The 25,184-nt window shown below is 39.5% G+C and overlaps 1 protein-coding gene across 2 annotated transcripts in view; it reads right to left on the bottom strand.

Moving 5' to 3' along the window:
* The window catches only part of LOC134527345 (sodium/hydrogen exchanger 2-like), a 430,632-nt gene that overhangs the window by 266,357 nt on the left and 139,091 nt on the right, over positions 1 to 25,184 (bottom strand). The window lies entirely within an intron of this gene.

Below are 25,184 nucleotides of genomic sequence, written 5' to 3'. Positions count from 1 at the left end.
TACCTTACAATCAATCTGTGGTGAACACGTCACTTCACACACTGAGCTTTGGGTTATTTACTTTCTTTAAATATAATTAAAATACTTATTTTGCTTCATATGTAGTTTACTTGTTGTATAACCTAATGGTCCACCTCACATACTGATTTTTAACTTAGTTAAATTCAATATTATTTAACCATCTACTGTTATTTAAATACATATTATAATATTGAATTTTACTTTAATAATTACTTTCAAAAATTTAACATATTACTATAGATGCTTTATATTTATTGACCTATCTGATCTCAGAGTTTAATCAAACACCCACCGTTCGAATCTAAAACCAAGAATTGTCTATTCACAGTGATGTCGTACACCGAGAATAATAGGGCCACATCTCAAAAAAACTAATTTTACAGGAGAGTGAATAATTTAAAGTTTATTCTTAGCCTCAGCAATCAGGAAGTGCTTAATGTCGGCACTGTTTCTATAGCACAAGTCAAAATATGGCCATGGTGTATTCCAACCCACCCTCAGCTGTACGAATAATAAGGCCGCATGTCAACATGTGGCTGTATTATTCTGATTTCTGTTTTACAAATTTAAAATGTAATAAGGACATATCTCATCTCAGGTGAATATTTATTGTACTACATATATGGCCTTGTTATACCGAATAGATATAGTCATAGACATTAAAAATATACAAATATGTAAAAAAATTTTTTTTTTGAGATGTGGCCCTATTATTCTCAGTGTGCGATGTGTGAAATGGTTTGAGTATTACTACGTTTGTCTACTAAACTATATGCACAATGTTGAGACAGTGCTAAGGTCAATTTAATTTGAGAAGTAAAGAATTGTCATCATAGTATCGAATATAGTTAAATTTTATCAGTATATGAAAGTAATTGGGGCCCATATACCGAATAATTACATGTTTTAAGATATCAGTAGGGAGAGCGTGCCGACTCTGGAACATAGGCGAGGGGGGAGCGGGGTAATCCGGGGATTATCCCATTTTTTATGGTTTTTTACGCATTTTTTATGGTTTTTTATGTGCAAATCCAGTTTTTATGCGCTAATCCAGTGGCTAATCCGGAGATCCGCAAATCCGCAGATCCGCAAATCCGCAAACGCAAATCCGCAAATCCGCAAACGCAAATTCGCAAATCCGCAAATCCGCCATTTTGTATTTCTAGAAATTTCCACCAACTTCGAATCGTGACGTCATGATTCTGTGTCGCCTGCTGGAGGCCGCCATCTTGATTTCTTCTGGCCGCCATCTTGTTTCGTCTGCTGGAGGCCGCCATATTGTGTGACGTCATATAGTTCTGTTGGTCGCCACCAGGTAGCAGCAGGTATAATTTTTTCCTTTAACTAAAATATTTTCAGTGCCGAGGCTGGGATTCGATCCATGGGACGTGAAAACAATAATGATGTCGAGGTTAGAAAGCAGAGACGCTAACCACAGGACCACGAGACCAGTTGGGGTATAGTGGAATAAATAATCTATATATGCTACGTACTGATGTCAAGTTTATGATAAAAGGGGGGGGGGAGGGTATGAGGGTATTTTTTCCTTCCTTAATGCATACCGAAGGCGCCACATTTGAAATTAAAATCATTATACAGCCGCCATCTTTAATTCCAGCACAGACTACCAGATGGCGCCAAAATCAAAAATTACTTGCCAGAGGCGCCGCCATCTTGATTCTCAAGTTGGCTACCAGAGTGTGCCACCGTCGCCATCTTTTAGTTCATATAATCGATACCAGATGACGCCACCGTCGCCATCTTTATTTCATATTTCAGCTGCCAGGGCGCAGCACCATTCGATAGGTCGAATGCTAATCGATATATTTAGTAACAAGTGTTGCTACCAGAGGGCGCGATATTTAAATTTAAAAAATATTACAACCTTTAAACAATTCTCCGCCATCTTGGATTCAACAGCCCCACCATCTTGGAAGCACATGATACACCCAAGGACTCGTTCCAATACATGCACAGAGTGCACCGAAAAGATTGTTCCCTTACATGCACAGAGTGCACCATATTGAATGATCATGATATGTGTTCCTTTATATGCATCAGAAGCAGACATAAGAAATTTTTTCTTATAGGCATACTTTAGTGTTAGCTTTCCTGTAATGCATTTAATAATAGTGTAAGCTCATTATTATTATTTAGTGATAGTGAATTTATAACTATGATGTGTAGTCTCATTCTCTTCGGCTCGACGTGGCGGAAGATTCTCTGGAGTGTAAGCTGAAAAAAAAAAAAAACTTGTGTTTGAATTTATAGTGGTATGCTGCTTTCCACATCACCTTAGAGACTATGTCTCAGGAGGTACAGCATTAGATGCGTTAACTCCTTTTTTTTATACATGGTGAGTTTCCCCGAGAGGCCTATTTTCCATGTTTAACAAGGGCGCAAGCATTATGCTTCACCATCACTCTCTCCGAAGCCGCTGTCCACTCCATCATCTGGCTCCACTTGCTCTTGAGCCTCCATTACAGCTTCAAGGCATGCTATAATACCGTTGTAAAGGTATGTTAGAAACTCGTATTCCTCTGGAAATGCAGCGAACAAATTGATCGCGGAGACCTCTAGATGGTGTACTATCGCATCTATATTCATGCCGATGCAAGCATGAAGCGCATATTCAATGCAATCGCGAATTACCTCAAAAGCAGCCATGTTCATTATGGAATTGTCAGAGACAGAATGAAGACTATAGTTTCCCGGGTCTTGACGGAAAGATGACAACAACCCCGATGTCGCGCTACACATTCCAATGAGGCGCCCAGCGTGGGCTGACGTCACAGTTTGTTGATCCCAAGCTGCAGAGTGTTGGGTCGTGTTCATGAAGTAGTCCACACATTATAAATACATTGCAGGAATAGAATCTCAACAACAGCCCACACAAACGATTCCATAGAATATGCTTCGATTGAGAACAAGCAATAAGGTAAAATAAAATGTGTATATGTAATCTTAAACTCCCATATCGTTTCTCTTTACCCATGTCCTCACGGTATCGGGAAACCCCTTCCAAGACACCTGTAATCTTTCACCACGCTTTCGATGAATTTTATTTACCAAGTATGTATCGGGGTATTTTGTAATTTGAATTTCTGAAGCATAAAAAACACCTTGTATTTCATTTCCATCCATATCACTCAAGTTATACACACGCGGAAAGCTGGACCTCATAGCTGTTACTTTAAACACTTCGTGAGACCAATTCGGTGTAAACCCCTTTTCAAAAACTTTCTTGTTTCGTGACACGCGTACATGATCCCCCACACGAGCCTTAGGTTTTCTAGGGTCAATTGTCTTTACATATTTGTAAACACTTTGTAGCAAAGAGTCATCCTTCACTTGATTCGGAGCCATGCCAATGGTGCGGTGGAATCTGTTATTGTAGACACGTAGAACTTGTGGTAAAATTTTAAGCCACTTATAATTTCCTTGAGCTGAAAACTCGCGAAAAAAGCAGCGATTTTAGAGATCTATTAAACCGCTCTACCACACTTGCTTTAATCTCACTGTGAGTGGAATAATGATTAATATTTTTTCTTTTCATAAGAGCTCTGAAAGTTGAGTTATAAAATTCTGTTCCCGCATCATTTTGAATACTTTTAAAACTTCCTGCTTCTTTCAAAATACTTCTCATGGCAGCAGTAACCATCACACCTGTCTTTTGTTTAACTGGAACTGCATAAGCACGTTTGCTGTACACATCTATGGCAGTCAGGATGTACTTGTAACCACTGTTCACTTTACTGTATGGTATCATTTCTACCAAATCAATCTGTAGTAAATCATGGAGTCCATATGTTAAAACCTTTCTGCGAGGACATATAATACGTTTGCCTCGGTGAAGCTCGTATGCAATCCCACGCTGTGCGTCGCTCATTTTGCAATGTATCCTGATTCTTGTAACTCTTCAAGTATCGAAAGGATTTCGTTATTGTGTCCGGTGTGGCCAGAAGCCTGCGAGGCCATTAACAACCTGAGTCGATCTACTATCTCATTCGGATCATTCCAATAAATGAACTCTCGTTTACGACCACAATCCAATGTTTTATGTAACAATCCACTTCCTCATTGCTGCGAACCAATATGTGGAAACAGTTGCTTAATGATATAAAATTTCGCATGTGACGTGCTTTTATAGAGATTTGTTGCAGGATCATTCTTTTTAAAATAAGCATTTGTAAGCTCTAGTAGATTACCATATTGTTTAAGGGCCGATTCCGAGTATGTATGCGGCTCTCTGCGAAATAAAAGTTCAAATAAACCAGGAGCAGGTTGTATTAGTTCATCTTTAACGCGAATCATATTGTTATCGTGAAAAAATACTTCCGTGTCCCCTAAAAACCAGCGGTTATGTCATTTAGATACACCATAGGTTCCATCACCAGAGCGAAGGCTGTAGCTCTGCAAATAAGACTGCACTCCACCTAAAGAATCATCATATGGAACACCGTGATGTTTTAAAGGAATAGCGTTCGAGTCATCACTGTCGCTTGATTCTAAACATTGTTTCACAGTAGCTTCTTCCGCAGAATCCTGCTTCACAGTATCGATAGACTGTGCGAGCGATGTAGTAGGTCCAAGTTTATCCAAACGTGAATTAACAGACTTGAATATTTCTTCATTAATTGCATCCCTCTCCAAACGAGCTCGTTTGGCAAGTAGATACTTTGCACGAACATTTTCTATGACGCGCTCCAACTTACTAGCCTCAAGAGCCATGACTGCAGAGTTAGCGATAGCATATCACCCTTTTATATACAACTAGCATCAATACGTGAGTGATCTAGGCATGTCTAGAGCTTGATGGGTTTTGGAGGTGCTGGTTTTGGAGGTGCTGGTTTTGGAGGTGTTGGTTTTGGAGGTGCTGGTTTTGAAGATGCTGTTTTTGCAGGTGCTGGTTTTGGAGGTGAAGTTTTCTTAGACAACACACCGCGAGAATATTCATCAGGAGTAATCGTCAAAACACCAACAGTGCGATTCATTTGTGAAAGCTGTTGTACAATTCCAGCATTAATTTTCAATACCATCTCAACCATGTTAGCATTTAGTGCATCATTTAGTTCCTCTATAAATGTTTGTGCGAATAAATCTAACCTGCTCTCCAACGAGGTGCACATATCACCCAACTTTGTCGACACACCTGAAAGACTTTCATTTAATTGAGCAATTAAATGCTGTTCTTTAGCCTCCATATTGCTCAAGAACTCCATAATCCCCACTTGCACATCTCTTGTTACAGTAAGTGATCTGTTGATATCTGTAACTTGACGTGTCATACCATCAGTCATCGAATGCAAAGCATGTGTAAAAGCCCCGCTTACTGCGTCAACATACTTCTTATTAGCAGCATCACCATCTTGTTTAGGATCACCAACTCTCTTCAAATGTTTCCAGCTTAAGTCGCAGTCCCCTTCACGAGTAAACGTCATGCATGAGTCGTGCGATCGTTTAAGTCCACCACCACCGAACTTTGACATCATGATTCATGAACCTATCACAATAAACTGATCAAAACCACATCTGTAACGCCCTTTATGTAGAGGAAAATCTTTAGCTATCACAATGAAACCATGCTCATTAGGACTGTTCCAACAGTGACCGCAAAGAGTTTTAAATCTCTCAAAGCTCATATCTGTACCGACATGGTCGGAAAACACATGTTTTAGATTAAGATCGTCCATTTTAAACAAAATTATTAGATTACAATTATCTCGCACTAATTGCTTTCGGGTTTGGGTATAAGTTTGTACCAAGTAGAAACAGTCGATCTTGTGGTGTCGACCCATAGAATAATACTTTTGAACAATGCTTTGTTTATCATAAGCAACATCATCGAAAATTAGCACAGAGTTGGGGAGGGCTTGACTGGGGTCTAAAACATCAGCATTTTCTCGAAATTTAAAAAATTTCACTCCCCCGACATTTTCCAGCACATGGGCTAAACGTTGATATTTTGGTTGTTCTAGGGACTTGCTATATAAATACACATTCTCAAAACGTATCCCATTGGGGTGTTCTAGAAGTGAAAGAATAAGACAAGTTTTGCCAGAATTCGAAGGACCTGACACTATACACCGTATGGTATTTGGTAACAGAGATCCATGACGTTCTTCAGTTTTACTAAACACATCATCATCAATTAGTGAAATTGGTAAAGCGAGCTGTTGTTGAACAACCTCCATTCTTAATACTAAACCTAAACACTATAAAACAGTCATCCTTATAGTGAAACCACTCAGTGTCTTGATATATCTTGTAAGAGACGGATGAGAGGTTCAGGCTTAGTTAATTCTGTTATAAATAAGCTACCATTCGAGGCACATCTTCCGGGCTACAATTTCTGTGGACCTGGCACGAGACTAGCCGAGAGACTAGCAAGAGGTGATCGTGGTGTGAATGCACTAGACGAGGTGTGTCGTCTTCACGATATTGCGTATGCGAATAGTAATAACTTGGCTGAAAGACATAAAGCGGATAAAATATTAGCTGACACGGCCGAGAAGATTAGAAAGTCTCCCGAAACTAAATTTGGACAGAGAGTATCCGCGTGGACCGTTAACAAGATTATGAGAGTGAAACGTAAGCTTGGTGCAGGTTTAAGATTTTCATCATCAAAGAAGAGAAACCGTAAATCTGTCAGGAAAGCCCTGGGGAAGAAGGGTGGTCTATTACCATTTATATTTCCAGCACTCGCTGCATTAGGCAGCTTAATTGGTGGAGCTGCGGGTGTTGCTAAAACTGTTTCCGATGTCCGGAGTCAGGCACGTATGCAAGCGATAGCACGTGCAGCAAAAAACGGTTCAGGACTTTATCTACGCCCCTATCCACAGTCGGGTGGTGGGGGAAAGCGAAGAGGAAGAAGAAGAAAGAAAAATCGCGGGAGCAGGAAGCGATAATCAAAAACTTACCAAAGCGAGCTCTTACAAACCTCGAGTTAATGAAGGCGATAAAAGAATTAAAAATACCATACTTTAGACAAATATACATGCGCGATTCGCTACCTAAGAAACCATTGCGTAATGAAAGTGCTATTTTGAATCTAGACTCATCCAAAGGACCGGGAACGCATTGGACTGCTTATGTCAAGACCGGTCCTAACGTTGAATATTACGATAGCTTCGGAGACTTGCCTCCACCAGTGGAACTGATACGATATTTAAACAAGTGCAACATAACCTATAATTATGACAGGCAACAAAAGTTGCATTCATGGAATTGCGGTCACTTATGCTTAAGATTTTTAGTATCAATATATAAGAAGCATTAGTGTTATCATAAGCCACATATGCGACAGAGTGTTTATAGAGAGACCACACACAACGCGAGACGCAGTGTAAACTAGACAAAATGTCAATAACATTAATTTTAACTGGGAAGAGCTCGATTATGAGAACCTACTACTTCCCTCCATTGCAATTGGATGGAGAGTGGACAATGGCATTGATCGATCTGACAACATATAACTCGATACCGAACATTGATGAAAATAATCAAGTTTTTCGATACATCGCAAACAATGAACATCATGAAATGAAATTACCAACAGGTGCATATGAAATAAGTGACATGGAAGCTTACATAAAACAGAACCTACCTGCAGATTCAACATTTCTATTACGAGGCAACCCCAACACCTTACAGTGCATAATGTTCAGCAACAATATACATGTGGATTTTAGTGGAAAAAATACATTAGGTGAAATGCTTGGATTTTCTTCTCAAGTATACAAAGCAGGTGAGCTGCATGAATCGACAAATCCTGTAAATATATTCCCCGTGAATGTTATACGAATTACAAGCAATGCTGTGGGACACACATACTTGAATGGTAAATTAAACAATACTATTCATGAATTTTCCCCCATAGTACCTCCGGGATATAAGATAAATGAACGACCTACCACGCTCATTTATGTCCCAGTTACCATTCAATCGATATCGGAGCTCGACATTCAAATAGTCGATCAGGAAGGACGCTTAGTTAACCTAAGAAAGGAAGAAATAACTCTAAGACTGCATTTGAAAAAACAATGGGAGTGAAATATTTTTCTAAGCATAAATGGAGTGGTTCAGGTGTGTCCTTATCCAGTAGACGACGAGACATCAAGCGGCTAACATCTGTTAACGTGAGATTCCTTAAAAAACTTGGATTTAGAGTTTATCCTCATATAGAACACCGTTCTTGAAGTCGAGCAAGCACCACAATTTGAGGATTCTATTTCAAAAACTGAACTGCATATTTACAAACCATACTTAAATGGACCCTATGCCCCCAACTCTGAAATCCGTATAGTGATTCAAAATCATGATGCATACACAAACATCTCAAAATCCTTTTTGCGTATACGTGGAAAACTCGTAAAGGCATACGGACGGAAACCGGACCATGCAAAGATTATAAACAATGGTGTATTACATATGATCAATCGGATAGGATTTGAACTGAACGGCGTTCTTATAGACCAGACCAGATCACTAGGAGTGGTATCTACAGTGAAGAATTATCTTTCACGAACTCGTGATGAATACGCCATCAGCAAAATGGAGGGATGGTGTCTCGAGGAAAACTATAGCTTGCCTCTAACAGCCGATGGTGTTTTCGAAATCTGTGTTCCGCTAAGCCATCTCCTCGGCTTTGCTGAGGATTATCACCGTATACTTCTAAACTCCAAACAAGAGTTAATTATAGTTTTAGAAAATACGTACATTAACTCGATCGTAGATGCGAGTGCGCAGCCTCAAGCAGTTAATTTAACCATAAACTCTATCGATTGGGCCGTACCACACATCCAAGTGTCTCCAGCGGAACGCACGCGACTGCTTAAGCTTGTGGAGAAAGGCAGAAATATAGATATAGCATTTAGATCTTGGTCTGTTGAAACATATCCCAGCATGCCACAAGCATAAAATGTCAGCTGGTCAGTAAAGACAAGCTTTTCGATGGAAAAACCACGATACATAATAGTCGGCTTTCAATCGGCTAAACATAATGTAATGGCTGCCGATAAATCGAGGTTTGACCACTGCAACATAAAGAATATAAAACTATTCTTGAATTTAGAAAGTTATCCGTACACGGATTTGGACATAAACTTCGACAATGGATTTTACTTAATCGCATATGATATGTATTCAAATTTTCAAGAGTCTTACTATGGAAAGCAGAATGCACCTTTGCTTGACCCTCATCAGTTTAAGGAACTGGCTACGTTATTCATGTTTGATGTAAGCCGTCAAGCTGAGAAAATACCTTCGAATATCATAGATTGCAAGTTGGAGATCACAAGCTCAGACAACCTACCGATCTTAACACAAGCATTTGCAATAATATTGCACGACAGACTTGTCTCCTATAATCCACGAGACAAAGCTGTTAAAATACTGAGTTAAGCATAGTAGAGGCTCAGTCGTGTCTCAGCCACCATGAAGTATGTTAATCTGCAAGGATTTTTCTCTCAGTATGGCTTTATTACCAAGGAACTTAGCATTGCTGACTCTGAGGGGAACATAATTACGCGAACATTCAAACCGCCGTTTGAGTGGAGAGACATTAGTCGTAAATACCGGAGAAGTAATGCGTGGCTCACTAAAAATTTCCATAGTTTAAAATGGGAACACGGATTGTTTCCCTACAACAGTCTTTCCACCATCTTGACAACTCACTTGAGTGGAACTGTAATAGTTGCTGGAAGCGAACAGAAAATATGGTTGGGTAAACACTGTCTCAAACACATGCACATAGTGGATGCACAAGAGGAATATGGCTGCCCGGCTTTCAAAAAATTAGACATAATGTATGCTCAAAATCGTGACAGCATAAGACCTGTATCGTCTCGCCGTAACGTCGCATTGCTTAGGGCTTGGATGCTAGAACACAGCGATCCTGGAATGTTGGATTACGCGCTCGAAATGGAATCAACAACAAGCGAAGCAACGGTAAACATGTCTGGACTGGAGGCGCTATAAATTGAGGTCATCGTCCCGGGGCACGACAGTCAGCGTACAGTTCGCGGTCGTGCGGGCGTAGACTCACTATATATTCAAGAAAAATGACGTTCGATCCATCGGCACGCTACGCAGACGTGTCACCCGGCTTTTGTCGTGTGGCATACCTTACCGGAGATGGAGAGTTCCACCTCATAGTCTGCAACTTCAATCATCACTGGAGCACCGATTGCGATCTGGAGGCTCCGGACTTTATTGAGACACCCTGCAATCAGGTAAATTGTGTTGTGCACTACTTGAGACCCGACAGTAAATTTCCTACTACCTTAGAAGAACTTAAGGCAGCAGCCGCTACTGAAACTATAACCTCAGAACCAGATTATTCTGCAGTAAGGTGTGATTTGAGACGCAGCACGAACCCAGAGACAGTTGTGCATTGGGAGGAGCAGTGTGACGGTTATGTTCACTACACAACTTATGAAAACAGTGTTTGCTACGAGACATGTAGTTTCCTTCAGTGTAAACTTTATCGATTCACCCCATTCGCTTAAGTTTGAGAGCTAAGACAATACCTATGTCAGTCATGTTATCACCGCGATTCCATGATATAACTCAAAGCCAATAAGATGCCATAATAGATGAATTGTGGGCACCGAGCATCTTAACATGGGATGAAGCGACAAGATATTTTAATTATCCTCCTGATCCACGATCTAAAGAAATGAAGCCTTCGACTTTGTTTGACAATACCGAAAATAGATATCTTTACAGACGTGCAAGTCTGAACTGTGTTGAATTTCATGTAGAGTTCTATGAATTTGATATTGGATTGAGTAGTCTTCGATACGTTTATTTCGAACTTTGTCGCGAAAATACTCATTTCCGACTGAGGTGGCACGCTGATAGACCATACAAGTCCGTGACTCTCTTGACTGTTTTCGACTGTCAGCATAAAGACTGTGTAATAAATCTTAGTCATCCAATGGCAAAGTTTCCCTGTACTATTGATGAGCTCAAGACATCCCGTGACAGAGACTATGAAAGTACTTTCTCCGAATGGTGTACCGGAATTAAACACTATCGGCATAATCCCGCTACATGCATGTGGAACCCACCTCACGACACGCCTTGCAGTACTCATTTGTGTTCCTTGTCGAGAGGTCGTTTATTACGAGAAAACAAATTCTCGGTGTCGACGCATCTAAGCAAGCAACTATGGGGATATAGATAATGGACTGTTCTACGAGATGCTCTACTCTATGGAATTTCGTAATCAATTTATTCATTCGGATGGGCAATATATTTTTAAATAGGATCGCCTCTTCCTGGGTCGACAGTCGAACTGAAACTGTGTCGGTGTGAGGATCTGTGCCAAGCAAGATGTCTAACTTTCATTCAAGCAAGAAATACGTGAGTGTAAATCCTGGTCTAGGCAGTGTTGATTACAGCGAGTGGAGTCAAGACAATTTAAAACACATATCGGAAAGCTGTGACGGCATGTTTCACTCGAAACAAATACTCGAGCCAGGACCTCAAGACATACCATTTGAATTAATTAACTGCTCGGGTTATGGACAATGTATTGTTAACATGCTTCGACACGATACAGTGCTGCCTGCCACGAGTGAAGACGTCTACGCACACGCATTCAACCAGACAGCTATCCAATCGGTTCAGGTTATCCCTGAATGCATTCAAATCAGCCCTGATTCGCCAACATCCATCATACCTGTAGCTGAGCCAACCACCGAGGCGACACCGAAGTCCACCAGACGACAGCGAAAGCCTGCTGCCTCTCGCAAGAGTCGAACCAGAGATCTCAGTCATTTAGGACCGGTGAGTCAAGATGTCGGAGTTCAAACAGAGTCTAGTGCTTCCGTACAAAGAACTGACGAGATGGCCCGGGTAGCAGTGCGCTCATTACTTCTAGAATTATTAACCTTCGACAAATCACCTTAGTTTTGTTACATATCTGTGCACTTGGGGCCTTTTGAGACCCCAACTTAAAATGTGGGTAAATGTATATAAGTTGCACATATCTTGTAATGTTACAAATTGCCATGTATTTATTATCTATTTTAATGTTACACTACCCAGTGTTCTAATTACACGTTACAACAACATTTTAGGGCACATGGGGTCTTTTAGGACCCCAATAATATTTGAGATTTTATATATGTAATACGCCATGTAGTGATTTACATATTTGTACTCATAATATTTTACGACATTTTAGATGTTTCACTTTGGAAGAATGTGGACAACCACAGAAAGTTTTAATGATTTTTACATTTTTAGTCATATTTCTCAATCATTTGAAATGTCCCTGTCAAAATAACATATTTATGTCATTATAACACACAATGTTGTTGTTCTTGAATTATATAGTATGTCTAATTTGCAGACATACAAAACGATTTTTATATTCACAATATAATTTTCAATCACTCTCTGCAGCGCAGCTAGAACACTTGACAAAGTTTTCACTATGTGAGCTGCATACATTGTATCCACAGGAGTTGCACACAGATTTAATTTTTTTATCTTTGGTTCTTGGACACAAGTGACATCGTTTTCTCTTGTTACTTGTAGGAATATATTCACTTGATGTTTGCTTTTTGTAGCCAAGTGCAAGAAGGCCACTTTTCACACCCTTCTGAATGCATTTACCATTCTGCAGCCTTTTTTCTATGTATGGATGAACACGCTGGCGTCCCAGTTGTAACAAAAAATGACGCCTTTTGTGTTTTACATTTCCAAAATCTTCAGGGTTATAAAATACCCAAACGATAAGTGATGCAATACCAGCAACATCCAGGAGATTATAAAATAACAAAAGTGGCCAGCGCCTTGTGTTACGTTTGCAACTATAAGTAGCCACCATTTTGTCCAGTGTATCTACACCTCCTTTCTTTGAATTGTAGTGCATTATTATCTCCGGCTTCTGTTCAGTTCCTTGTACAGTTGTGGAATGGTGCATTGACGAAATAAGTATAACTGAACTGGATTTTTTAGGCACATATGACACCATAGTTAGATTACCAGCAAAACCAAATACAGATGAATGGATTTCTCTACATTTATGAGGCAACATTTCCTTAGGAATTTCCACCTTATTTTTACGCAGTGTCCCCACGAATGTTGTGTTCTCTTTCAATAACTGTTGAACCAAAGGAATACTAGTAAAAAAATTGTCAGCAACAATGTTTCGTCCTTTGTTTTTCCATTTTCTGACTAGTTCATTGACAACCCTAGAGCCTTGGTTTTGGTCTCTCGTACCGTGTGTGGGCTTGCCCAGATATATTTGGCCATTTAGCGGAAAAGATGTATCAGAGTCACATAACCACCAAATTTTGACGCCATATTTTGCTGGTTTGCTCTTCATGTACTGACGGAAAGGACATTTTCCTCTAAACCCAACTAACTGTTCATCAACTGTCATGTCAAAACCAGGTACATATGACTCTGAAAGTTTCTGTACAAATGTATCCCATATTTCACGCAAAGCTGCAAGTTTATCTTCCTGTTGGCGTGCCACACGTGTTGCCTTATTATCAAAACGAATCATCTTTGTTATCTCTTTGAATCTTTTCAAGGGCATAGTAGCTCGGAATATTGGCCTGCCATGTTCCTCATTCCATAGCTCACTGAGCTCTTCTCTGTTAGCACGATACACACCAGCACACAACAATAGTCCAATGTAAGCCTCAATTTCCATTTCGTTTGTATCTTTCCATATTTTATGTTCAGTGTTCGCATCTGATATATTACAATCATTCATAACTCGTTCCGCTTCTCTATTAGTTTCCCTTACAATAGTACTGACCATTTCTGGTGTCACAAATGTCCCAAATGCTTCTTTTACTGAACCCGGGCGATTACACTTCACTCCAGGTTTATCACGAACTATATTGTGCTTCAACGTTTGCCTTTGTGTTGGTGGATCCCTAAACCATTTCATTCCATTTTTAGCTATGTAATACTGGCCAGACAAGTTACTTTCTATTTCCGAGTCATCATCTGATATTTGTAAAGCATCATCTTGATAATCTTCATCTTCAAGTGCATCACTTTCATTTTCAGTTGTTGGATTACTGTCACTTGAACTTGAAATATTTTCACTGTCACTTATCTCTTGCAACATCTTTAGTAATATACTTCTTCCTTCTTCACTGGAGTGGCGTTTGCCTTCAATTCTGAAATAAACAAAAACATTTACCCTTATTTTCAAGGTGAGCGGATGCCCACTGTAGATAGTTACTGTGAACAAAATACAGTATCTTAGTTTTTGCAAGGAAGGAATAAGTGGCATTGTATAATATACCAAAACAAGTTTCTTGTATTTATTACTAATACTCGAATGCAGGGATGGACATTTTTATTGGTCTGTTTATTGCTATTTTTATGCTGTACAATATAAGTGTAATATATATATATATATATATATATATATATATAATATAAAATAATTTATTTATATTTTGAATTTTTCCTAGAAACAGCATTGGCGTTATAAAAGAACAACAAATTTATGGGCATGGAATTGGAAATATGGACATTGAGGAACTTCAACTATTTTCTGGAATGATAGTTGCAAAAACCACTATAATGCACACGACCGAGAGCAAACACACAACCTCCAGAGTTTGCATCAGATATTGTAAATAGTGAAGTGTTTGAACGTTATTATTGTAAAAAAATTACTGAACACAATGTAGCTAGAGAATACGATTTTTTATGAACTTCCCATGCCTGTGAAAATTAGTAGGCTATACAAAAAAGGTATGAAATGTTTCAAACCGTAGAACATCAAAAACGATCCACCGCCCGAGAAAAGCAAATGGCACTTGAAAAAAACATTGTAGAGTGTAAATGGACGCTTTCTCTATGAGTCAAAACAAGCTCACTTTGTTACATCTGCTTTGAACTTTTATAGGGCACGACGACAAAGATGCCCAAAGCGAACACATCCTATTGATAAAATGTATTGAAAGCACTAGTAAACTTTTGCTCGTAAAATAAAAAATATATAAGCAGCCTAGGCCATCATTTTGAATGATAAAATGCGCACTAAAATTGTACTGCTACTTACATAATTTCTTCATCCATATTTTATGTTTTTCTATATTCTTCTTTTACGATTCATGTTTCGTGGAATATATTGTTCCTAAAGAATATGCAATTTTATAATCACGTCTCCACAACTTGTAAAATATAACGCTAAATAATGATAGTTCAAAACTAGTAACACAATCACTCCACGCAACAAAACTCATGGGTACAAATACAACTGCCGAGCAGTTGCGATAGCTGATGCGCCAAGAGGATACCATTAGCGCTATCTGTTTACTCATTTAGGAACTGCCAGTAGAGTTATTTCTAGCTCCGTTGTCTCAAGCAATAATATAAAGATAAATTTTTTGAAAATTAATTTTATACATTAGATATAAGTTATCTTTGAGTGGGGGTACAAAAGACCCCAAGTGCACTGTGAAAGAGACTTAAAGTTAAAATATTTATTACACAGATATTTTGAAACCAAACATTTCCAGAATTTGAACAAAGCACCTAAAACACATTTTAAAGAAATGTCCTAAAATAACATAAGTCACAGGCTAAACATATGAATGCTACGAAGTGAAACATTTTCGTGGGGTCCAGAAAGACCCCACGTGATGTGTCGAAGGTTTTAAGCAAAGTATAATTGAATTTTTGTCACTTTGTGTATGTAAATGTTTCAGCTGAATACGTAAATATAATATTCTTTGTGTGTAAGGAAATGTTCAAGTTAGCATTCAAAACTTTTTTATCGTCACTTTAATATTCTTTGTATGTAAATGTTCAGGTTTGTATGCAAACATTATGTGTGATTTTCTTGTAATATTTCAGTTTTGCATAAAGTTTTAAAATAAATTGTTAAAAGCATAATGCATATTTTATTACCGAAACTGTTTGTAACTTAAGTAAAGAACGTGTAGGTTACTGTATTTTTTATTAATGCTCTTTTTAATTATATAATTTTCTGGTTTAGTATAATTAAAAAAAAAATGTATTCAAATTATCCATCAGTCTCTGCGCCCGCACGTTCACGAAATGTATGTTGACTACAATAAAACTAATGTGTAACCTCTGATTTATTGTTATGATTTAAGTATTCCTCTGATATAAAATAAAAGCTAGCATTGAAACGTCCTGCCTTCCTGGGCCGACCAGCGGGTTGACGTGCGCGAGCCCGTGGATGAAGCTCTCTATTTTCAGAGAAAGGAATTTGTTTTTCCAGACAACTGTCGTCGCACCTAAGAGGTGTCTATATGCTGTCACAGACTTGGTTGACAGTTTCTGCAATCGTTGTAATGCATTACAACGATTGCAGAAATATGTTTTCAGTAAGCTATAATAAAAAAAATTAATTAAATTTTAATTCTGAAAAAAGTGAATGGTAGAAAATCTACTTTCTAAAACAAAAAAACATATAGTTTAACTATTTTTCCATGATCACCATATTATTAAATGATTTTACCAAATATAATCTACTCAACTTTCTTAAATTAATAATTTTCAGTTTATAACTGTCATCTAAAGCCGACACACAGAGTAGGCGATTCCGCGAGAATTCAGGTCATCGCCCGACGCAGATTTATATATATATATACACCTGCCTCAGAGGTCGGAAACGTCATTTGATCGCAGCCAGCCCTCGCCAGCCCTCGATACCTCTTCCGCAGAGAGACGTTCTTCTCCAGATAAGGTATGTGTCCTGTCAGTTCTGACTGACAACACGAGATGGAGTACATTCGTTTCGTTAAAACACGTTCGCGCACTGTGTTTACAGTTCTTATTTAACAATATGTCCACTATTTTAAATAAATAATAACGTTAAAACGGTCGAATTAAGCAATAACTAAATCCATGTATTTATATTACTTAAATTGTGTATTATCATGGAAAAATTACTAAACTCTATTTTTTTTGTTGCGATTATATCACTTTGAATATTATTCCTGTTTTCGCTTATTTATTAATGATTGAGAATCAACTTGTTTTCATAATTATTTTACAACGGGATTCGTGTATTTAATATTTCTTTAATACATCTTTCATTCTGTTACTGAACGCTATGCGCGATTTATAAAAAAACAACCATTCAGAGCTCGTTCTTTGCTTGCAAACAGTTAAATAAATTTTGTCAAACTTTAAACAATATTAAGCGTGATATGAAGTTGATATACATTTGTTTTCAATACAGTATGTTCCATGTAAATAATAATTCTCTACATTCTCAGAATATACCGACATATAATTAATTTCTTGCACATTGTTTACATGTCTTAAACATTTTATATTTCTACATTATTTACAACTTGAAATACTTCACAAATAAATATTACAAGAAGTTTTCTCATGACATACAATTATTTCATATTTACACTTATTTTTTCAATACAAATTTTTACACATATTATGGAAAATAATAAGTGATGATACAGCTGTTGGTTTCAGTATATTAGAGCAAGCATCTTTTATTTATTTTTCAGGTTCTAACTTGTTGAGCGTATCCTTCTTTATTTTTTTAAATTCCTTTTATAAAAATGTCTTCTCCATACTCTAATAAGCGTGCTAGATTTGAGGAAAGCGAGCCTTCGATGTCTAAGGTCGATGAATCATCTATTGATTCATTGATTTCATCTTCATCATCATTTGAGTCAGTGATTTTATCGTCGGCTGATGATTCATCCAACCTAGAGATCGAAGACACGCCACCTCCCCGTTTGCCTAGCCTGAAGCCCGTCACTTTAGATTCCGCATTCCAGGGTCGACTTGTTGATTCCAGAATCGCGAACGATATTCCCCAGCCCGACCCCAACATTAATAGATTTCTCTCCAGGTGCAGGGAACCCTTTCTGGACGTAGTGGGTGGCGTTCTCCGCCCATTCAAAATTCATCTTACATTGGCCGCGGTATTTATTAAGGAGGATCCTGTGCAGGGGCCCATCAGTGATAGCTTCCACTTCGCCTCCAAAAGTATCCCTGTTTTGTTAAGTGAGGACCTAGCAGAAATTTTCAGTTTCACATTAGTTTCTGTGCTTATGGAGCATGTAAGTGAGTTTGCTTTGCGCGGGTCTGGATGGATGTTGAGTCATGTAAAACATCTCGACATACATGTCTCTGCATACCGACCATTCACAGTGGGGGCCGCGCATACAAAGTTGCCTGCATTTTTGTCTAACCACAAAGCTTGTGTAAACATCGAGACTGACCGTGAGATGTGCTTTCTGTATGCCGTTATGGCAGGTGTGACGCCGGCCGCGGGGATGGTTACTCGTACTGGATCGTATCCTAATCCTCTCGAGGTTTTTGATACGACCGGTATGACGTTCCCCATGACACTACATCAGGTTAAGATCTTTGAGAGTCTCAATAATATTTCCGTGAACATTTATTCTTGCGTGAGTGATCAGGGAACGATTATTGACGAGGATTTTAACAAACCCACTGATGCAAGTATCCAGCCGATTTGCATTACCTCTATGCGATGTGATCGCCATGTGAATATTTTGGCTATTCGTGCGTCTGGTGCTCCCGCTCATCTCCATTTCGTGACTATTAAGAATTTGTCCCGCTTGCTTTCTTCTCAACTCTCGCGTGATCAACATACAAAGTGGGTTTGCGACCGCTGTCTTCAGTATTTCCATACTGCGGACAAGTTGAACTCCCACACTGATTTGTGCAGCCAACACACGGCCGTTCGGTCAGTATTCCCGACTGAGGAGACCAAATGGCTCGAGTTCACAAATGTATCCAAGAAGGAACGTATGGGCTTTGTCGCTTATTGCGATACAGAGACCTACTTGAAACCGATGTCCACCTGTTTACCGGAGGCCGATGCCTCCAGCACCACGACGGTGAACGAGCACGTGCCTTATGCATGTAGCATTTTATTAGTTTGTTCGTACGATGCTTCGCTTACCAGACATGCGCACTTTGAAGGGGAGAATTGTGTTGCCGACATGGTCTCTACCTTGATTGATATGACTAAGTGGGTGTGCGCGATTTATGCTAAGACCGTTCCCATGAAAACCCAGACTCCTGCTGTTGCTGCGCGGTTGGCGAGTCAGACACATTGCCATATATGTAATAAGACACTAGGTGACAAGTCAGTGTTGGACCATGACCACCTGACCGGTGAGATTCGTGGCTATGCGCATTCTAATTGTAATCTTGCATTTAGACTGCAGAAGAACCAACTGGTGGCTATTTTCCACAACCTTCAGAATTATGACGCCCACTTTTTGATGAGACCATTAGTCTCACGTCATATTGCACAACCTGACGGTTCCTCCATTTTGGAGAACCCCGGGAAGGTCAGGGTTATAGGCACGTCTCTTGAAAGTAACAAGAGCATAACAAAGTACATACTGATTACCGGTAATGATGCGAGAGGAGGTACTCGAACAGTGCGTTTAAGATTCATTGACTCCCTTAACTTCCTAACTTCATCTCTGGATACTCTGGCAGGTAATCTCTCGCCTGCTCAGCTGAGCCTCACTCGTGTCCAGTTTCCAGAAGACGCACAGTTTGATCTAGCTCGTAGGAAAGGGGTGTTCCCATACGATTTCGTCACTAGTATGGCAGAACTGCAGACGACCTCACTACCCCCTAGGGAAGCATTTCATAATGCTCTTAGTGGGACTGACGTGAGTGACGGGGACTATGCTCACGCTAGATCTGCGTGGAATGTTTTCCGCTGTAAGACTTTGAACGATTACGCGTTGCAGTATTTGAAGGTGGATACGTGTTTGTTGGCTGACGTGTTCGAGAATTTCCGTTCAGTTTGTTGCCAGTCCTATGGCTTAGATCCGACGCACTACATTACGGCCCCATCACTTGCGTGGGACGGTTTGTTGAGCAAGTCTGAGGTGTGTCTGGAATTAGTCACCGATCCAGATATCTATCTTTTCTTGGAGAATGCTGTTCGGGGTGGGATCACCAACGTTAGTCGGCGCTATGCGAAGGCTAACAATGTTTACATGAGCGATTATGACTCCAGCCTGCCGTCTTCCTACATCTTTTATTTCGATGTAAATTCTCTCTATGGTCATACGATGCTTGGTAAGCTTCCGGTGGGCAACTTCCAGTGGGTGCAGGAACTCGAATATGCAAACTGGAACTTTAGCACCATGGTCACCGATGGTGACTGCTCATGTTTTATAGAGGTGGATCTATCCTTTCCGCGTGAATGTCATGGCCGGCTATCAGACCTGCCGCTTGCACCCGTGAATGGCGTACCGGTGAACGGCAATATGTCAAAGCTCTTATTGACACTTGAACCGCGAAAGAACTATGTTTAACATGCAAAAACACTGCAGCACTACCTTACATACGGGGCCGTTCTTGACAATGTTCATCGTGTTTTGCGCTTTGAACAAAAATCCTGGATGGCGTCGTACGTACGGTATAATCTGAATTGCCGTGCTCAGGCAGCGAACCCCTTTGAGAAATCCTTCTATAAATTAATGATTAATTCCGTTTTTGGCAAATCTTTGCAGTCGCCGCATAGAGAGCGTGACATACGTGTGGTTTCGCGGTACGATACCATATATGCTGCGGCAGAGTTGATAGGTCGTCCGCCATTTAAGGCAAGGCGGATCGTCGATGAGAATCTGGTCCTCATTGAGTTAGCCAAAGGTTCGGTAACCTTCAACAAACCCCTTTACACTGGTGTGGCCATCTTAGATTTATCCAAATTGCATCTCTATGATTTCCACTATAACTATATGCAGGTTAAGTTTCCCTTTCCATCTCTGCACCTGCTTTACTCAGATACCGATTCTCTTCTGTACCACATCGAGTGTCGCGATGTGTATTCTTCGATTCTCCCCGATTTGGCTTCTCGATTCGACACTTCGAATTATGCTCCAGATAATGCTCAAAGGTTTCCATCAGTCAACCACGGCATGACTGGTGTCATGAAGGATGAAGCCGCTGGACGCATCATTACTGAGTATGTTGGTCTTCGCCCCAAACTTTATGCATACAAGATGGACGATGGTGCTTTTACGCTTAAAGCCAAGGGTGTGAAGGCCAGTGTACTCAGCTCGCTACTTTTTGAGCAATATCTGGATTGCTTGCAAACAAATTCACGGGTTTGGGGGACTCAATATCATTTTCGTTCACGAAATCACATTGTTTGTACTGAACGCGTGACTAAGGTGGCGTTGTCATCAGGTGACGACAAGCGGAGCATTTCCGATGATGGAATTAGCACGCTTCCATGGGGACATTACCGTCTAGATCCCTGAACCTAAGTTCCCCACATAATAAGAGATTCTAACTTTTTTTTTTATAATTTTCTAGTTTATTTTTTTTTGTACTATCCTCATACCTTGGTACGCTCAATAAGCATTGCTGCTCCGAGTCGAGTTGTAGGAAAACAACAGCGCTCCAAACTCCTCCTCCGCTCGGAGTGGCCAACTGGGTAGATGGCAACCAACTTCGATTCATTGCCTCCCACTTCACCCATAAAACATTAAGAATGTTGGACAGAACTCATGCACTACTGTACTGCGCATGTGGAGATAAAACCATCGGTATGTTTAACATGTAGAGATTGCACTCATCTTATTTACACGGTTCAGATAGTGAATCTGATAGTTTTCTTTAAATGCTAGTCTGTTTAATAATTTAAAGTAAATTTCAGTCTATCCTGATTTTAAATGCTAATGTGGTTAAACTTTGTTGAATGCCATCTTTCCGTCAAGACCCGGGAAACTATAGTCTTCATTCTGTCTCTGACAATTCCATAATGAACATGGCTGCTTTTGAGGAAATTCGCGATTGCATTGAATATGCGCTTCATGCTTGCATCGGCATGAATATAGATGCGATAGTACACCATCTAGAGGTCTCCGCGATCAATTTGTTCGCTGCATTTCCAGAGGAATACGAGTTTCTAACATACCTTTACAACGGTATTATAGCATGCCTTGAAGCTGTAATGGAGGCTCAAGAGCAAGTGGAGCCAGATGATGGAGTGGACAGCGGCTTCGGAGAGAGTGATGGTGAAGCATAATGCTTGCGCCCTTGTTAAACATGGAAAATAGGCCTCTCGGGGAAACTCACCATGTATAAAAAAAAGGAGTTAACGCATCTAATGCTGTACCTCCTGAGACATATTCTCTAAGTTGATGTGGAAAGCAGCATACCACTATAAATTCAAACACAAGTTTTTTTTTTCAGCTTACACTCCAGAGAATCTTCCGCCACGTCGAGCCGAAGAGAATGAGACTACACATCATAGTTATAAATTCACTATCACTAAATAATAATAATGAGCTTACACTATTATTAAATGCATTACAGGAAAGCTAACACTAAAGTATGCCTATAAGAAAAAATTTCTTATGTCTGCTTCTGATGCATATAAAGGAACACATATCATGATCATTCAATATGGTGCACTCTGTGCATGTAAGGGAACAATCTTTTCGGTGCACTCTGTGCATGTATTGGAACGAGTCCTTGGGTGTATCATGTGCTTCCAAGATGGTGGGGCTGTTGAATCCAAGATGGCGGAGAATTGTTTAAAGGTTGTAATATTTTTTAAATTTAAATATCGCGCCCTCTGGTAGCAACACTTGTTACTAAATATATCGATTAGCATTCGACCTATCGAATGGTGCTGCGCCCTGGCAGCTGAAATATGAAATAAAGATGGCGACGGTGGCGTCATCTGGTATCGATAATATGAACTAAAAGATGGCGACGGTGGCACACTCTGGTAGCCAACTTGAGAATCAAGATGGCGGCGCCTCTGGCAAGTAATTTTTGATTTTGGCGCCATCTGGTAGTCTGTGCTGGAATTAAAGATGGCGGCTGTATAATGATTTTAATTTCAAATGTGGCGCCTTCGGTATGCATTAAGGAAGGAAAAAATACCCTCATACCCTCCCCCCCCCTTTTATCATAAACTTGACATCAGTACGTAGCATATATAGATTATTTATTCCACTATACCCCAACTGGTCTCGTGGTCCTGTGGTTAGCGTCTCTGCTTTCTAACTTCGACATCATCATTGTTTTCACGTCCCATGGATCAAATCACAGCCTCGGCACTGAAAATATTTTAGTTAAAGGAAAAATAATACCTGCTGCTACCTGGTGGCGACCAACAGAACTATATGACGTCACACAAGATGGCGGCCTCCAGCAGACGAAACAAGATGGCGGCCAGGAAAAATCAAGATGGCGGCCTCCAGCAGACGAAACAAGATGGCGGCCAGAAGAAATCAAGATGGCGGCCTCCAGCAGACGACACAGAATCATGACGTCACGATTCGAAGTTGGTGGAAATTTCTAGAAATACAAAATGGCGGATTTGCGAATTTGCGATTTGCGGATTTGCGGATTTGCGGATTTGCGGATTTGCAGATTAGCCACTGGATTAGCCTCTGGATTAGCGCATAAAAAACTAGATTTGCACAGAAAAAACCATAAAAAATGCATAAAAAACCATAAAAAATGAGTAAAAAATCATAAAAAATGGGATAATCCCCGGATTACCCCGCTCCCCCCTCGTCTATGTTCCAGAGTCGGCACGCTCTCCCTACTGATATCAATTATTAAAGCAGTTGATCAGATCTATCACAGATTCGAATGGTAGTAGAATTGATAGTTAGTGTAAAATTAACATAATTTTATCGAAGTCTGATAATTTGTCTTTTACATTGTAACAGTTTGTTACACTATCATATATTTGGTTAGTAGGCGAAGAAAACCAAAAGCGCACATAGCAATTTTTATTTGCGCTGTCTACGAATATTTATCAACACGTAAATAACAAAGATCAATTTTTAATTTTTAATGCTGCATGGATGTTATAAATGTTAGCGATAAAAATTAAAGTTTTGATATTAATCTCAAAATATAAAAAATACTTATAATGAACCTTTAATACCCCTAAACTTTTAAGTTCGCCTTTCTGTAACTACTATTAACGTTTTCATTTGTCTCTATTTGAGTTATCACTTACGCTTATAAAGTTTTAAACTAATCTTAAATAACAAAACTGAAGTAACATAATATACAAATAAAATAAAATAAAATATGATTACGAAGTTAATGGATGTAGGAATGCATCAGTGGATGCGAGTGTCGCAAAGAAGTCCGCATCCACTACGATGCACTTTTAGTGGATCGCTTAGCTAAGGTATCCGCCAGGCTGGTGTTGGCATGCAGCCATCAGAGAGCTGCTGACGGCGACACGGCCCGGGATTGGCCAGGACTCGCCCGCGCACAGGCAGCCCGACTTCGTCGCTTGCATTCACACGCCCGGATAAACCGCGCGTTTTCACATTATTCGTGTGTAACATCTCATCTTTCGGGATGCGGTATTTGGCAGGAGTAATTTCGTGAATGAAAAAGAAGTCGCATGGAACGGAAATGTGTAACAACGGTGCTGCCATATGTGGGGAATGGCGTCAATCAAAGTTTACAAAGCCAAAAGGAAACTTAATAGTATTAATTGTTTAGTTAATTTTAATAAGATGATCCGTATTTTAATAAAATTACTTGTCGAAAATCAAGTACAAAGCTGGGGTTTAGTATTTTTCGAAATATTTATTTTGCTTTTATCGGAGAGGTTTCATTTTAAAAGTTTAGAATTTAAATCTGGTATTTAAATAATTTAATAGTCGACGTAGCTTCTGCGGCAGCGAATTCTACGGCCAGTGCCAGAACTACGTGTTATTCGCGTCAAGAAATGTAGTTGAATACAAAATTTGCGTTTATTTATCACGCTCGCCATTATTTAAATAATTCTACGTTAAATTTCGTGTCCGAGTTTCGCAATATAAGTGTTTTGCAGCATGAGAACACATGAATTTGCTCGTTTCCGAGGTTAGATTTTACACTTCTCTGGCAAGTACAGAAAGACTCGCTTACCTTTTTATTATATTTTTTCGTGTTGGTATTGTTGAAGTTAAAGTTAGGAAAGTTAATATGTGCCAAAAGCATTAATATTCTCACGAAAATTTGTCCCATATGTTTTTCTTCGAGAGATCATAAACCTAAATAATAGGTAATATCTTTGCTTAAGTACTAAAACTCCCACGAAAAGTCGTTTTTAGAAGATCGTAACTAAACTATAAGTTGGTGGGTTAGCAGTCCGAATACTTGCCTTCAAATGAGGAAATATGATACGGGATACA

The sequence above is a fragment of the Bacillus rossius genome, chromosome 1, assembly GCF_032445375.1.
Source record: "Bacillus rossius redtenbacheri isolate Brsri chromosome 1, Brsri_v3, whole genome shotgun sequence".
Taxonomy (NCBI): Eukaryota; Metazoa; Arthropoda; class Insecta; order Phasmatodea; family Bacillidae; genus Bacillus; species Bacillus rossius.
This window is presented reverse-complemented; position numbering and strand designations above follow the sequence as displayed.